A 15,080-nucleotide genomic window follows, 5' to 3' on the forward strand; every position below is an offset into this window, starting at 1 on the left:
GATTGGCATTTCAGAAGGTATTCCAAGCTCTTTTGTTAGGCAAGCAAACCACTCTATTTGTGATACACATTCGCTTATGGCTGAGTACTCTGCTTCACAAGTACTTGTGGCAACAAATGTTTGTTTCTGGGATTTCCACTGAACCAGGGCATTTCCAATATATATGGCATAGCCAGTGGTAGACTTTCCATTTTCTCTGTCCCCCCAGCTGGCATCAGCGTATGCATACACTTGCTGATCATATCCTGTATCCAGCACCAGTTTGTAATCTTTTGTGCCTTTCAGATACCTTAGGATTCTTTTAAGTGCTACCCAATCTCTCTGAGCCGGGTCTGCACTTCTTTGGCTTAACATGTGCACTGCCAATGTTATGTCGGGTCTTGTCCAACAACTTAAATATAACAGAGAACCCAACAGAGAATGAAACGCTGTTACATTCTCACATTTTTGCCCTTCTGGTTCATTTTTGTACTGGGTAGTTATGGGAGTGTCAACCTCATTTGCCCTCTCCATTCCATATGTCTTCAGTAACTTTTCGATTTTTTCCTTCTGACTCAGAGAGTAAACGCCCTCTTCATTTCTCTGAACCTCTACTCCTAAGTAATTCTTAATCTCTCCCAAATACTTCAGTTTGTATTTGTTACCTAGGCTGTTTATAAACCAAGACACTTGCTTTTGTGCAGTTGTTATTAGACAGATATCATCAACATACAAAAGTAAATAACAAACACTTCCTTGCACCATTGCTGAGTATAAACAGGAATCAGCCAGGCTTTGTTTGAATCCCATCTTTTTCAAAGTTGTGTCTATGCATTCATGCCATAGACGTGCACTTTGGTGTAAACCGTATAGTGCCCTTTGCAGTTTTAACACCATGCTGTCTTTTTCTAGCTCATAACCTGGTATTTGCTGTAAATATACCTCGGCATCAATAGGAGCATTTAAATATGCTGAGGCAACATCAAAATGACTAACTTTTAACCCTCTCAGACTTGCCATTGCTAAAACTGATTTTACTGTTTCAGCCTTTGCTGTTGGGGCAAACACTTCATCATAATGTATCATTTTCCTCTGTGTAAAGCCCCGTGCAACCAACCTGGCTTTCCTCTGACAACTACCATCAGCCAGCTTTTTCACTTTAAAAACCCACTTACAGCTTATGGGCTTTTTACCTTCAGGCAATTCTGTAGGTACAAACACATTGTTGTTTAGCAGAGAGTTATACTCTGCCTGCATTGCCTTTAACCATGCCTCTTTCTCTAGAGTAGGTAACTCTTGCACTTCTTCAACGTTTTCTGGCTCAGTTACACAAACCTGGTTTATGGTGGCTGGGAACCCATAACGGTCTGGAGATTGACCTTTATTACTTCTTGCAAACCTCCTTGGTTCATTAATCTCACCCCCTGGGCTACCTTCAGGACTGCTTTTGGGGTGGATTGACTCTGGAGATTTACCTCCTCCTTTCCCTGTTGCACTTTCTTCTCTCCCCTGTCCCATGCTAGCAGCTGGAGAAAAATGCTCAACCTTTACTTCCTCCCTTTCAGTTTCTCTGGGAGAGCTGCCAATTCTTAGCTTTGTTTCAGCTGCCTTATCAGGTATGCTCGGCAGTAAAACTTTTTCTGGCAGCAGGTTTGCATGTATCTTGGGCCAATTTCTTTGCTCATTAAACCTGGCTGATCGACTATAACTCAAAAGGTTTTTATCATCTTCAAACCTGTAGGCTTTCGTACCACTTTCATACCCAAGAAATAGCAACTGCTGTGTCCTTTTCCCACCTTTTCTTCGGTTTTTCACAGGTATGTCAACCCATGCCTTTGTCCCAAAGATTCTTAAATGTTGCAAACTGGGACTTTTGTTATAGAGAATTTTATAGGGTATGTCATCTAGTACCCTTGACCACAAGCGATTCCCAATATAATTCGCGGTCTTAATACTTTCAGCCCAGTACTTAATTGGAAGATTTGCATCTGCTAACAATGCTTTCATTTGTGTCTGCAAGACACCTCCCCTACGCTCTGCTACTCCGTTCTCCTGAGGCGTGGCCACATTGGTAAGCCTATGTTTAATTCCTTGGGCACGCAACCAGTTTCTTAGGGAGCTTGCCATAAACTCCCCTCCCCTGTCTGACTGAATAGAGGACACCTTTTCACCAAGTTGCCTTTCTACCCTTCTTACCCAGAACTTCAAAGTTTGGGCAACGTCAGACTTTTGCTTTAATGGATAGACCCAGCCAAATCTAGAAAAATCATCCACTAGGATCAAACAGTATTTGTTGTGGGAGACACTAGGTGGAAAAGGACCAGTTACATCTGCATGGATCAACTCCAGTGGTTTTTTGGTTTCTCTCTGGCTTGCTCTTGCTACTGGGCAAGCCCTGCTTTTAACCTCCTTGCAGATATTGCAGTCTAAGTAATTATCACAACTTTTTATGTTTTTCATCCCCCCACACAACTCCAATGTTTTGTTTAGCACCTTATAGCTAGCATGGGCCAGACGCCTGTGCAGGAGATGAATACACATATCATGGGTCAGGACATTTTGCACATTCGCAACCTTAGATTCACACTGCAGTACATACATATTAGTTCTAAGGCTAGCATTTGCCAACACTGCCCCATTTTGCTTTATCTGGCACTGGTCTCCCACAAAACTTACTTCAAAGCCTGCTTTTGCCAAATCAGGAATGCTCAGGAGATTGTTTTGCAAACTAGGCACACACAACACATTCCTGAATGTGTGTCCCAGCTGTGGGAACACAACCTCCCCCTCACAAACCACATTAGCTTTCTGGCCCGTAGCAAGACTTACATGTTTTTTGTTTGAAGCCCTAGCATCAGTTAGCAATCCTTTTCTTTTACAAAAGGTTTGAGAAGCTCCACTGTCCAGAACCCACAGCTCCTCATTTTCTTGACCATCTGCAGACACCCAAGCGGTAGACTCCCTCTGCTGCCACTTCTGCTTCCGGTCGATGGATCGAAACCATCCTCTGCTACCACTTGTGCTTCCGCTGTTTTTGTTGTTTTCTCGGGCAGTCCCGCAGCAGATGTCCACTGGACTTGCAGCAAAAACACCTTTTTACTTTGTTGACCACCGGCTGGTCTGCAGCAGCTCCGCCTGGCTGTTTCTCCGGCTCCCGACACCTCTGCTCTTCCCGGCTGTTGTTCCCTCTGGGATGCTCCAACAGCTGGGCTGAGGTCATCTTTCGCTCTGCACGCCTGTCCTCCTCTGCATACAACCGTCCGGTCACGTATTCCAGAGTCAGCTTATCAGTCTCTACAGACTCGAGGGAGTTGACCAGCATATCATAGCTGTCATCAAGGGAACTCAGGACTATAAAGACTTTGTCCTCTTCCCCCACAGGCCTCCCTCTTAAGGCTAGCTCCTGGAAACAGCCTGTTAAGAATTTTAGGTGGTTTACCAGGGAGTCCCCCGGTTTCTTCCGACACCGGTACAGTCTCCTGGTCAGTGTTATCAGTGAGCCAGCCGTCTCTCGCACATGGACAGCCTTGAGCGCATTCCACGCCTCACTTGCCGTCACCTTATCAGCTACGTAGACTAGCTGGCTGTCGTCCACTCCAAGGATGATCGTAGCCAAAGCTTTCTCATCCTTTTCAAGCTGGGCCTCTGCTAGTGCCAGCTCTTCATCGTCGTCCTCATCCTCCTCAGGGGGCTGCGGTGGAGTTTCCACCACCTTCCACAGGCCCTCACGCTTGAGGAAGTGTTGCATGCGGACCGACCAGATGCTGTAGTTCGTGGCCGTCAGCTGCTCCAGCAACACGCCGGTTCTGGACTGCTCCATCCCTGCAGCTCACCTCCAGCACCCACGGCTAGATAACTGCCACCTGTACTCTTGCGCAGCGGAAGCGTGCTGGGCCCATAACCCTGTCGCGTATTTCACGCGGCGTTTTCAGCAAAACACTAAGAGTTCCAGGTTTTTCAGTGCAGTCCTTTTTAATGTGAGCTATACACAGGCTATATACAAAAGAAACAGTCCATACAGAGTACTTACAAACGAATACTCTCCACCACAGCACCACCACACTACAGCACAACCACCACACCCCCTGTTAAACAGGCTTTCCTTTTTAAAACAGGTGATAGCCAATTACACTAATCACACTCCTGCTGAGTCACTCTGACCCAGCAGAGTATTGCATCATCCTGTTGAAGCCTGCAGACTTATCCAGTATCCTGCAAATCCCAACAGCGTACCGGAAGGTGTGCTTGGACTAACAAAGAGTAGCTTATATAAAGCACCCAGCTTACAACTGGAAGATGCCGCATTAAACCGACCTTTTTGAGCCCACAACTTCAGCCAAATAAACCCACAAGCCCCAAACAACCCATATAAACCAAAACATTTTTCTCGGCCAGTAAATGAGATTAAACCCCACCATTGACCTTAATAGTACCGCAAGGGAACAATGAAAGAATAATGAAAAATTTTAAGCATAGAACAGCAAAGATTAACCCCTGTACCTCCTGCATCATGGTTTAGCAAAACCCATTCAGACAAAGCGAACCTTTAGCCTGCCAACCCGAAACCAAACGAGCTATTTTTGGGCAGCTAATAATTAGAGCACACCCGTCCCTGTGGCAAAAGGGTGGGAAGACCTAAAAATAGAGGCAAAAAGCCAACCGAGCTTGGTGATAGCTGGCTGCTCAACAAAAGAATTTAAGTTCAACTTTAGAAACTCATGAACCAACACCAATAAATTCACTACTTTTTTCTAAAGAAAATCAATGGGGGTACAGCCCCATTGAACCGGAATACAGCCTGAACTGAGAGAACCCCCCCCTTTTTTTAATACAAGTAGGCCTCAAAGCAGCCATCATAAAATCGCGTTATAGCACCCAACCAAAATAATTTTAATAACTCAAACTATTCTCCTGACGTACTCCGAGCTATTTTATAATTATATAAAAACACCAATGCTAATATTAGTAATAAGAAACATTAATTTCTCTCTGCATCCCCTTAAATCAGAATAGAAAAACTACTGATAATTAACAACACTACATGACCACACATTTATCCTAGAAACTAGCCATTCAATATTTGTTAACCCAACACAGGCATGCATAAAAGAAAGGTAAAAAACCGTAAAAGGAACTCGGCAATAACTTGTCCCAACTGTTTACCAAAAACATAGCCTTTAGCCTTACAAGTATTAAAGGTCCCGCCTGCCCAGTGACTCTTTAAACGGCCGCTGTATCCTAACCGTGCAAAGGTAGCATAATCACTTGTCCCCTAAATAGGGACTAGAATGAACGGCTAAATGAGGACAAAACTGTCTCTTACGGATTGACCAATGAAATTGATCTTCCAGTACAAAAGCTGGAATAAACTCATAAGACGAGAAGACCCTGTGGAGCTTTAAAACCAAAATCACCAAACATGCTACTTGGTTTTTTAGTTGGGGCGACTTTGGAGCAAAAAAAACCCTCCAAAACATATGACCCATTTATTAAGGATAACACACCAAAAATAATTAAATAGACCCAGCAACATTTTATGTTGTCTGACCAATGAACCAAGTTACCCCAGGGATAACAGCGCCATCCTCTTCTAGAGTCCTTATCGACAAGAGGGTTTACGACCTCGATGTTGGATCAGGACACCCCTATAGTGCAGCCGCTATAAAAGGTTCGTTTGTTCAACGATTAAAGTCCTACGTGATCTGAGTTCAGACCGGAGAAATCCAGGTCGGTTTCTATCTATGCAGCACTATTTTTAGTACGAAAGGACCAAAATAGTGGGACCCATATTAAATAAACGTCCCAATAAAAACTACTGACTGCTACTAAAGTAGTTAACTATGCCTGCCCTATTTAGCCAAAATAAGGCTTATTAAGGTGGCAGAGTCAAGCAATGCAAAAGACCTAAAATCTTTCTACAGGGAAGCAAATTCCCTTCTTAATAATGCAGAAACTTATAACACAAATTATTAACCCAATTTCATATATTATTCCTATCCTTATTGCTGTAGCATTCTTAACATTACTTGAACGAAAAATTTTAGGTTATATACAACTTCGAAAAGGCCCAAACATAGTTGGACCCTTTGGAATTTTACAACCAGTCGCTGATGGAGTTAAACTGTTTATTAAAGAACCAATTCGTCCAACACATGCATCCCCAATACTTTTCATTTTAGCCCCAACCCTTGCCCTTATGCTAGCCCTTATAATATGAACCCCTATACCTATACCCCACCCTCTAACAGATATAAATCTAGGCCTCCTGTTTCTCCTTGCCCTCTCAAGCATAATAGTTTATACAATTTTATGATCTGGATGAGCATCCAATTCAAAATATGCCTTAATAGGGGCCCTTCGAGCCATCGCACAAACAATCTCCTATGAGGTTACCCTCGGTATTATTTTACTCTCCATTGTTATATTAACCGGTGCCTTCACAATATCCACCCTTATTATTACACAAGAACACATATGACTAATTTTACCTACTTGACCTTTAGCCATAATATGATATGTGTCAACCTTAGCAGAAACAAACCGAGCACCATTTGACCTAACAGAAGGAGAATCTGAACTTGTTTCCGGATTCAACGTAGAGTATGCAGCAGGGCCCTTTGCACTTTTTTTTCTAGCTGAATACATAAATATTTTAATAATAAACACATTATCATGTATCTTATTTTTTAGCCCAACTGCCACCCTACAAACAGAACTTTTTACAATTAACCTAATAACTAAAACAACCCTATTAACTATTGGATTCCTGTGAGCTCGAGCCTCCTACCCACGATTCCGTTATGACCAACTAATGCACTTACTATGAAAACAATTCCTCCCAATTACCCTAGCACTTTATCTATGATATATTTCCCTTCCCATTTCATTAGCTGGCCTTCCACCATTAAATTAATTTACCCGGACGTGTGCCCGAGATTTAGGGGTTACTTTGATAGAGTAAACCACAGGGACTTACTAAACCCTCACCTCCTCTAGAAGAATGGGATTTGAACCCACACCTAAGACTCCAAAATTCTTTGTACTACCACTATACTACCCCCTAGTAAAGTCAGCTAATTAAGCTCTTGGGCCCATACCCCAAAAATGTTGGTCAAACCCCTCCTTTACTAATGAACCCCTACATCATATCAATCTTAATCTGCAATCTAGCCCTTGGAATAATTATTACAGCAGCCAGCTACTGTAGCACCCTGCTTGTGGTTAACGCTTAGCTGGAATGAAATGTTCAACGCAGCAACAGAGAAATTAAAAAAATAATTTATTTGTCAGACAAATAAATAAGAGGCACAGTGGTATATGGTTACCAAGCTCTGGCCTGCCCTCCTGCCATTATGGCCAGCACTTATATTCCCTTAATCCAGCCCCCTTTGCTCCTCCTGTGGCTGCCTCTGTTCAATCAGCCTGGTTGAATTTCCTATTGGCTGATTGCTATATCCAATTCTAAAAGATACACCCACATCCTCCTGTCCTTATATGGAACACAAAGAGCTATATATTGTTACATCTATAAATGACAAATAAGTATTAATATATCTTACATGTGTCTCAACAAGGAATCTTAATTACCAGCTCACCTCTTGCCCTCCTTGCCCTATTGCCTTCTAAAACAAATGGTTAATCTTAAATTTTTATCTTAAACATATGTCAAGGATCTTGAGTTTCACATCAACATTGAAAGATCTCCTTCATTTGAAGGTTTCCAAACAAATGTCTGACAACCATATATATCAGGACTGCTCGGATGGCGTCTTCTTGTCTGGCAGGGGGCTGGGCTCAATGGCCCCTGTGGTCTATTCCAACTCTAGGACTCTATGATTCTATGAAATAAGAATCTAACATCTAAATTTGTTACTTTCTAAATCCTTTGCATAATTACATTTAAGCCAATATATTTAATACATTAGCATAGGTAACCTTTTAAAAGAATAAAGCTTCTCAAAGTAGAAAGGAAGGAACTCAGTAAAAAAACAGTTTTTAAAGAAGCCTCTTTAGTTTACACCTCCCCCTTTCACCCTCCTTTCCAGCCTCAAAATAAAATAGGAAGAAGCTTCTTTTTCCCCAGCCAAGCCAGTTGCCTTTGTTTTCCATGTGCCCTTGGCCTTTTGTCCTGTGGCTCAAGTTTAAGGCACATGGTTTTATTTTACTGTTTACCTACCACTTTTACAACTTAGTTGTACTCTACAGCATGCAAGGTCAGTGACCTGCTTCTCAGCCTTTTTATGACCGCAATAAACCAATAAACCAAAGGGGCCCTCTTTAAGATGAGCACATCTGCCGATGCACTCACTGCCTGGCATGAGAGATGCTGCCTGGCATGAGAGATACAGATATTTTAAAATATATTTTAAGCTCATTTTAAGAATACAGGTATCTGATCAAAATATAAGCCTTGATTAAAAATGCAGTCTATATTCAGATGCCACACTACCACTGATTTTTAGCCTGAGTTGGCCTAGAACTAAACACCCTTGCCATCATTCCAATTCTAGCCAAATATCATCATCCACGAGCTACCGAAGCCGCAACAAAATATTTTATTACTCAAGCAACTGCTTCATCTATTATCTTATTCTCAAGCATTATTAATGCATGACACACAGGAACCTGAGATATCACCCAACTCACAACACAACCAACCCCAACCATACTACTAATTGCCTTAGCCATAAAATTAGGCCTAGCTCCAATACACTTCTGACTACCAGAAGTTATACAAGGCACTGACACAACAACAGCCATAATTATTGCAACATGACAAAAACTACCACCAATATCGTTACTTTATCTTACCTCTAACCAATTTTCAATAACACTCCTATCACTATTAGCCATTTCCTCTACCTTAATTGGAGGGTGGTCCGGAATTAACCAAACTCAACTACGAAAAATCATAGCATTTTCATCAATCGGACACCTAGGATGAATAATCGCCATTTCACTTATTTCCCAAAAACTTCTTCTGTTAACTTTAATAATCTATTTACTAATAACAACTTCCATATTTATTATTATCACCACCTCAACAACTAAAACCACCAAAGACTTAGGAATAATATGAACAATTTCCCCAGCACTTTCCACGATTACAATAATTAACCTCATAGCATTAGGGGGGCTTCCACCACTAACCGGATTTATCCCTAAATGATTAATTTTAAAAGAGTTAACCACCAACTTTCTTTTACCACTAGCAACCACCCTCGCCCTATCCTCTCTCCTAAGTCTAGTATTTTATATACGTTTAACTTATGTTTCAACCCTAACTATTTCTCCAAATATATCCAATAATCAAATAAAATGACGATTCAAACCTACCAAACCAATTAACCTAGCTCCTATCACTATTGTTACACTCCTATTGATACCAATTACACCACTAATTAATACTTAGAAGCTTAGGTTAATTCTAAACCAGAGGCCTTCAAAGCCTCTAATAGGGTCCATATCCCCTAGCTTCTGATTAAGACCTGTATAACTCTAATATACATCTTCTGAATGCAACCCAAACACTTTAATTAAGCTAAGGCCTAAACTAGATGGACAGGCCTCGATCCTGCAAAACTTTAGTTAACAGCTAAAAACCCTACCCAGCGGGCTTCCATCTTTTCATTATTTATCTATTTCTCTTCCCCCGTTTGAAAAAAAACGGGGGAAGCCCCGGCACTTATTGGGTACTTCTCCAAATTTGCATTTTGGCGTGAAAATTACACCTCGGGGCTGGTGGCAAAAAGAGGACTCGAACCTCCATAAGGGGGTTTACAGCCCCCCACCTAAATACTCGGCCATTTTACCTGTGTCATTAATTCGTTGACTATTTTCAACCAACCATAAAGATATCGGCACCTTATACCTCTTATTTGGAGCCTGAGCTGGTATAGTTGGCACAGCTCTTAGCCTTTTAATCCGAACAGAACTAAGTCAGCCCGGAACCCTTCTTGGTGATGACCAGGTCTACAATGTCATTGTTACAGCACATGCTTTTGTTATAATTTTTTTCTTAGTAATGCCTGTAATAATTGGAGGCTTCGGGAATTGATTAATTCCTCTAATAATTGGTGCTCCTGATATAGCGTTTCCACGAATAAACAACATAAGCTTCTGATTACTGCCCCCATCCTTATTACTACTTCTTTCATCTTCTGGTATCGAAGCAGGTGCCGGCACCGGCTGAACTGTTTACCCACCACTAGCCGGAAACATAGCCCACGCAGGAGCCTCAGTAGATCTAACCATTTTTTCACTTCATCTAGCTGGGGTTTCCTCTATCCTCGGTGCAATTAACTTTATTACCACCTGCATTAACATAAAACCTCCTAATATAACACAATACTGAGGCATCAGGCATAAGCCTGCATTTTATTAATGTTTGATCAGGGCTTGTATATTAAAGAGAGAGCTTAAAGATTTTCAAATATTTCATGCCAGGCAAGAAAACTAGCTGTTTAACACTGGCAATGTTTTCCTCCTAGACAAGGGGCCCCCTTGATTGATAGCAGAAAACAATTCTCAAAGTCGTAAAAGCTGAAATTACAGACTGAGTGAGGACACTGACCCTACATGTTACAGAAGATAACAAAGGCAGAGATAAGCATGATTAGGAATGAGTAAATAGTAAAATAATGCCAATGTGCCTCCCAGTAAAATGAGCCAGATCTTCTTTCCAAGGTTAAAGACCAAATGGAGAAGCATCTAGCTGGCAGAAATTTTGGGAAGTCTTTTAAAGCTGTTTCTTTCTTAAACTGAGAGAGTTTAAGGGCAATAAATGTTGGGAAGAGATAATGGGAAAAGCAGCTGGCTGAAGGGGGGGATGTAAACTAAAGAGGTTTCTTCTGAAACTGTTTTAAACTGAGTTCCTTTTTTACAAAGGCCTTATTCCTTTTAAGAGGCTACTTGTGTTGTGTATTAAATATATTGGCTTAAATGTAATTATGCAAAGGATTTAACAAATGCTAGATTCTTATTTCATATAGTTGTAAGAGTTGTATTTATCCTGAAATTTAAGCCAGCCACCAGCTTAGCCCTCCTGCCAGACATGAAGACGCCATCCAAGCGGTCTTGATATATGGCTGTCAGACATTTGTTTGGAAACCTTCAAATGAAGGAGATCTTTCAATGTTGATGTGAAACTCAAGATCCTTGACATATGTTTAAGATAAAAATTTAAGATTAACCATTTGTTTTAGAAGGCAATAGGGCAAGGAGGGCAAGAGGTGAGCTGGTAATTAAGATTCCTTGTTGAGACACATGTAAGATATATTACTACTTATTTGTCATTTATAGATGTAACAATATATAGCTCTTTGTGTTCCATATAAGGACAGGAGGATATGGGTGTATCTTTTTGTGATTGGTTCTAGCAATCAGCCAATAGGAAATTCAACCAGGCTGATTGGACAGAGGCAGCCACAGGAGGAGCAAAGGGGGCTGGATTAAGGGAATATAAGTGCTGGCCATAATGGCAGGAGGCCAGGCCAGAGCTTGGTAACCATATACCACTGTGCCTCTCATTTATTTGTCTGACAAATAAATAATTATTTTAATTTCTCTATTGCTGCGTTGAATATTTCATTCCAGCTAAGCGTTAACCACAAGCAGGGTGCTACAATACCAAACTCCTTTATTTGTATGATCTGTCCTAATTACAGCAGTGCTCCTCCTTCTTTCTCTTCCCGTTCTAGCTGCTGGTATTACCATACTGTTAACAGATCGAAACTTAAACACATCCTTCTTTGATCCTGCTGGTGGAGGAGACCCAATTCTCTATCAACATCTATTTTGATTCTTTGGCCACCCAGAAGTATATATTCTTATTCTTCCAGGTTTCGGTATAATTTCTCACATTGTCACGTACTATGCAGGCAAAAAAGAACCCTTTGGCTACATGGGAATAGTGTGGGCTATAATATCTATTGGCTTCCTAGGCTTCATTGTCTGAGCACACCATATATTTACAGTAGGAATAGATGTCGATACCCGAGCCTACTTTACCTCAGCTACAATAATTATTGCTATTCCAACCGGGGTAAAAGTTTTTAGCTGACTCGCAACCCTTCATGACGGAACAATTAAATGAGACGCCGCCATATTATGGGCCTTGGGATTTATTTTTTTATTTACAGTAGGGGGTCTTACAGGCATTATTCTAGCTAATTCCTCATTAGACATTGTTCTTCATGATACCTATTATGTAGTTGCTCACTTCCACTATGTCCTATCAATAGGTGCTGTATTTGCAATTATGGGTGGATTTGTCCACTGATTTCCACTCTTTACGGGCTATACTTTACACCCTTCATGAACAAAAGTTCAATTTGGTGTAATATTTACCGGAGTTAACATAACATTTTTTCCACAACATTTTCTTGGACTAGCAGGCATACCTCGACGTTATTCTGACTATCCAGACGCGTATACTCTTTGAAATACTATTTCATCAATTGGCTCCCTAATTTCCCTTACAGCCGTAATCATAATAATATTTATTATTTGAGAAGCCCTATCAGCTAAACGTGAAGTTCTTGCCCTCCAACTAATAAACACAAACTTAGAATGGCTTCACGGCTGTCCTCCTCCATACCATACATACGAAGAATCAACTTATGTGCAAACCTCAAGGGAGGGGGGACTTGAACCACCTCTAACCAGTTTCAAGCCAGTCACACAACCTCTTATGTTTCTCCCCTTATAAGGTTCTAGTAAAATAATTACATAGCTCTGTCAGTGCTAAATTACAGGCCATAAGACCTGTGAACCTTGGTGGCACACCCAGCACAACTAGGTTTCCAAAATGCAGCCTCTCCTATTATAGAAGAGCTTCTTCATTTTCATGACCATGCATTAATAATTGTTTTTTTAATTAGTACCTTAGTACTGTATATTATTAGCTTAATACTATCAACAAAACTTACACACACTAACACAATAGATGCCCAAGAAGTTGAAATAATTTGAACCATCCTTCCTGCAATTATTCTAATTGCACTTCCATCCCTCCAAATTCTTTACTTAATAGACGAGATTAATAACCCCCACCTAACTATTAAAGCTATCGGCCACCAATGATATTGAAGCTACGAATATACAGACTACGAAAACCTGCTATTTGACTCTTATATGATCCCAACATGTGAATTATCCCCAGGAAACTTTCGCCTATTAGAAGTAGACCACCGAGTTGTAATTCCAATGGAATCCCCCATTCGAATCTTAATTTCAGCAGAAGACGTTCTACACTCATGAGCTGTCCCAGCACTTGGTATCAAAACAGATGCCGTCCCGGCTGGGGGTCAAGAGACTACTCTGCTGGGGAAAGTTTAAGGACCGCCCACTCTCAGATTCTGCTAGTGAGTGAGTAAGACATGGAATAGAGGCGTTCTGCATTATAAAGGTTTTTGCACCAATGATAAAGCTTTTGAAAAGACCAGTGAGGGATCTTGCCTGATTGCTCTCGAGCAACCACCCGATAGCCGTAACAGGTGGATTGGAATTATTTGAAAAAGATATTGCAAAAATATAAATTTGGAGTGAAATTTCAACAGGTGGTTGAGGCAATATATACGGAGTCCAAAGCAATGGCAGGAATTGGTGGGTCAGGGGGGTATGCCCAAGTGTTAAGTGGTACAAAGAAAGGATGCCCACTTTCTCCCATGCTCTTTATTTTAGCACTGGAACCATTAGCAATTAAACTCAAAAAGAATAATGAGATTAAAGGATTTGAAATCCCGGGGAAAGGGAGAGCAGAGGGGGAGTTATTGACAATGTATGCGGATGACATGATGGTGACGGTTAGGGACCTGGGGACCACAGTGTTGCCATTAAAAAGAATCTTGCAAGGATTTTCAACAGTATCAGGGTTAAAAGTTAATTTTAATAAATCATCAATGGTGTGTTTAAATGTGAAACCTAAAATTCAACTAGAAGCCTTTTAATTATTGGGTATTCCTATAGCAAATAAGATGGTAAAATATTTAGGGGTAAGGATAACTAAAAATGTGAAGAAAATATTTGAATATAATTATTTATATATATATATTCCAAAAATTTTATTGGTTTTTACAATATTACAAACAAACAAACAAACAAAAAACACACAAGACAAACAAAATAACAAACATAAATCATAGCCTTATTGAAAATTACAGTTATTAACTTTGTTAAATGACTTCCTCGCTTCCCCTTGGTTGAGTTTCATTGCATGTCCTTGTAACGGTTTTCCAAATCCCTTTTTTTTTTTTGAAATTTAACTTAAACATTAACATCCTTAAATCTTCTCCTTATAGAGTTAAACATATTAATTTATCACTTTTGTTGTTTAGTCGTTTAGTCATGTCCTCTTCGTGACCCCATGGACCAGAGCACGCCAGGCACTTCTGTCTTCCACTGCCTCCCGCAGTTTGGTCAAAAATTTATCACTTAACATAAATAAAATCCTAAGCCCATTAAGTATCTGCAAGCTATTTGCGGTTAGTTTATCTTAACAAATTTAACTAAATAATCATTAAATTTATTCCTTTCCTCCTGATATTCCTCCTCCTTCTGGTCGCGGACTCTTCCGGTTAGGTCGGCTAGCTCCGAAAAATCCATCATCTTCATCTGTCATTCTTCTACTGTTGGTAATTCTTGGGTTTTCCACTTTTTAGCTAACAAAATACGAGCAGCAGTTGTGGCATACCAAAATAATTTGAACATGGCTATCATATCACCCCTTAACCTCCTCTTCTCTAGGCTAAACATGCCCAGCTCCCTTAGCCGTTCCTCATAAGGCATCGTTTCCAGGCCTTTGACCATTTTGGTTGCCCTCCTCTGGACACGTTCCAGTTTGTCAGTGTCCTTCTTGAATTGTGGTGCCCAGAACTGGACACAGTACTCCAGGTGAGGTCTGACCAGAGCAGAATACAGTGGCACTATTACTTCCCTTGATCTAGATGCTATACTCCTATTGATGCAGCCCAGAATTGCATTGGCCTTTTTAGCTGCTGCGTCACACTGTTGGCTCATGTCAAGTTTGTGGTCAACCAAGACTCCTAGATCCTTTTCACATGTACTGCTCTCAAGCCAGGTGTCACCCATCTTGTATTTGT

The 15,080-nt window shown here is 40.8% G+C and overlaps 1 protein-coding gene and 1 long non-coding RNA gene across 2 annotated transcripts in view; one reads left to right on the forward strand and one right to left on the reverse strand.

Moving 5' to 3' along the window:
- LOC310697753 overlaps positions 1-12,688 on the forward strand; it is a 136,679-nt gene extending 123,991 nt beyond the window's left edge. Inside the window, exon 2 of the long non-coding RNA XR_014521195.1 lies at positions 11,133-12,688. This is a non-coding gene — a long non-coding RNA (uncharacterized lncRNA). The remainder of the gene's footprint in view (positions 1-11,132) is intronic.
- The window catches only part of LOC310697679 (uncharacterized protein), a 454,726-nt gene that overhangs the window by 311,480 nt on the left and 128,166 nt on the right, over positions 1-15,080 (reverse strand). The gene's annotated exons all lie outside the window — the stretch shown is intronic.

The sequence above is a fragment of the Podarcis liolepis genome (genome assembly GCF_965112155.1).
Source record: "Podarcis liolepis genome assembly, chromosome: W".
Lineage (NCBI taxonomy): Eukaryota > Metazoa > Chordata > Lepidosauria > Squamata > Lacertidae > Podarcis > Podarcis liolepis.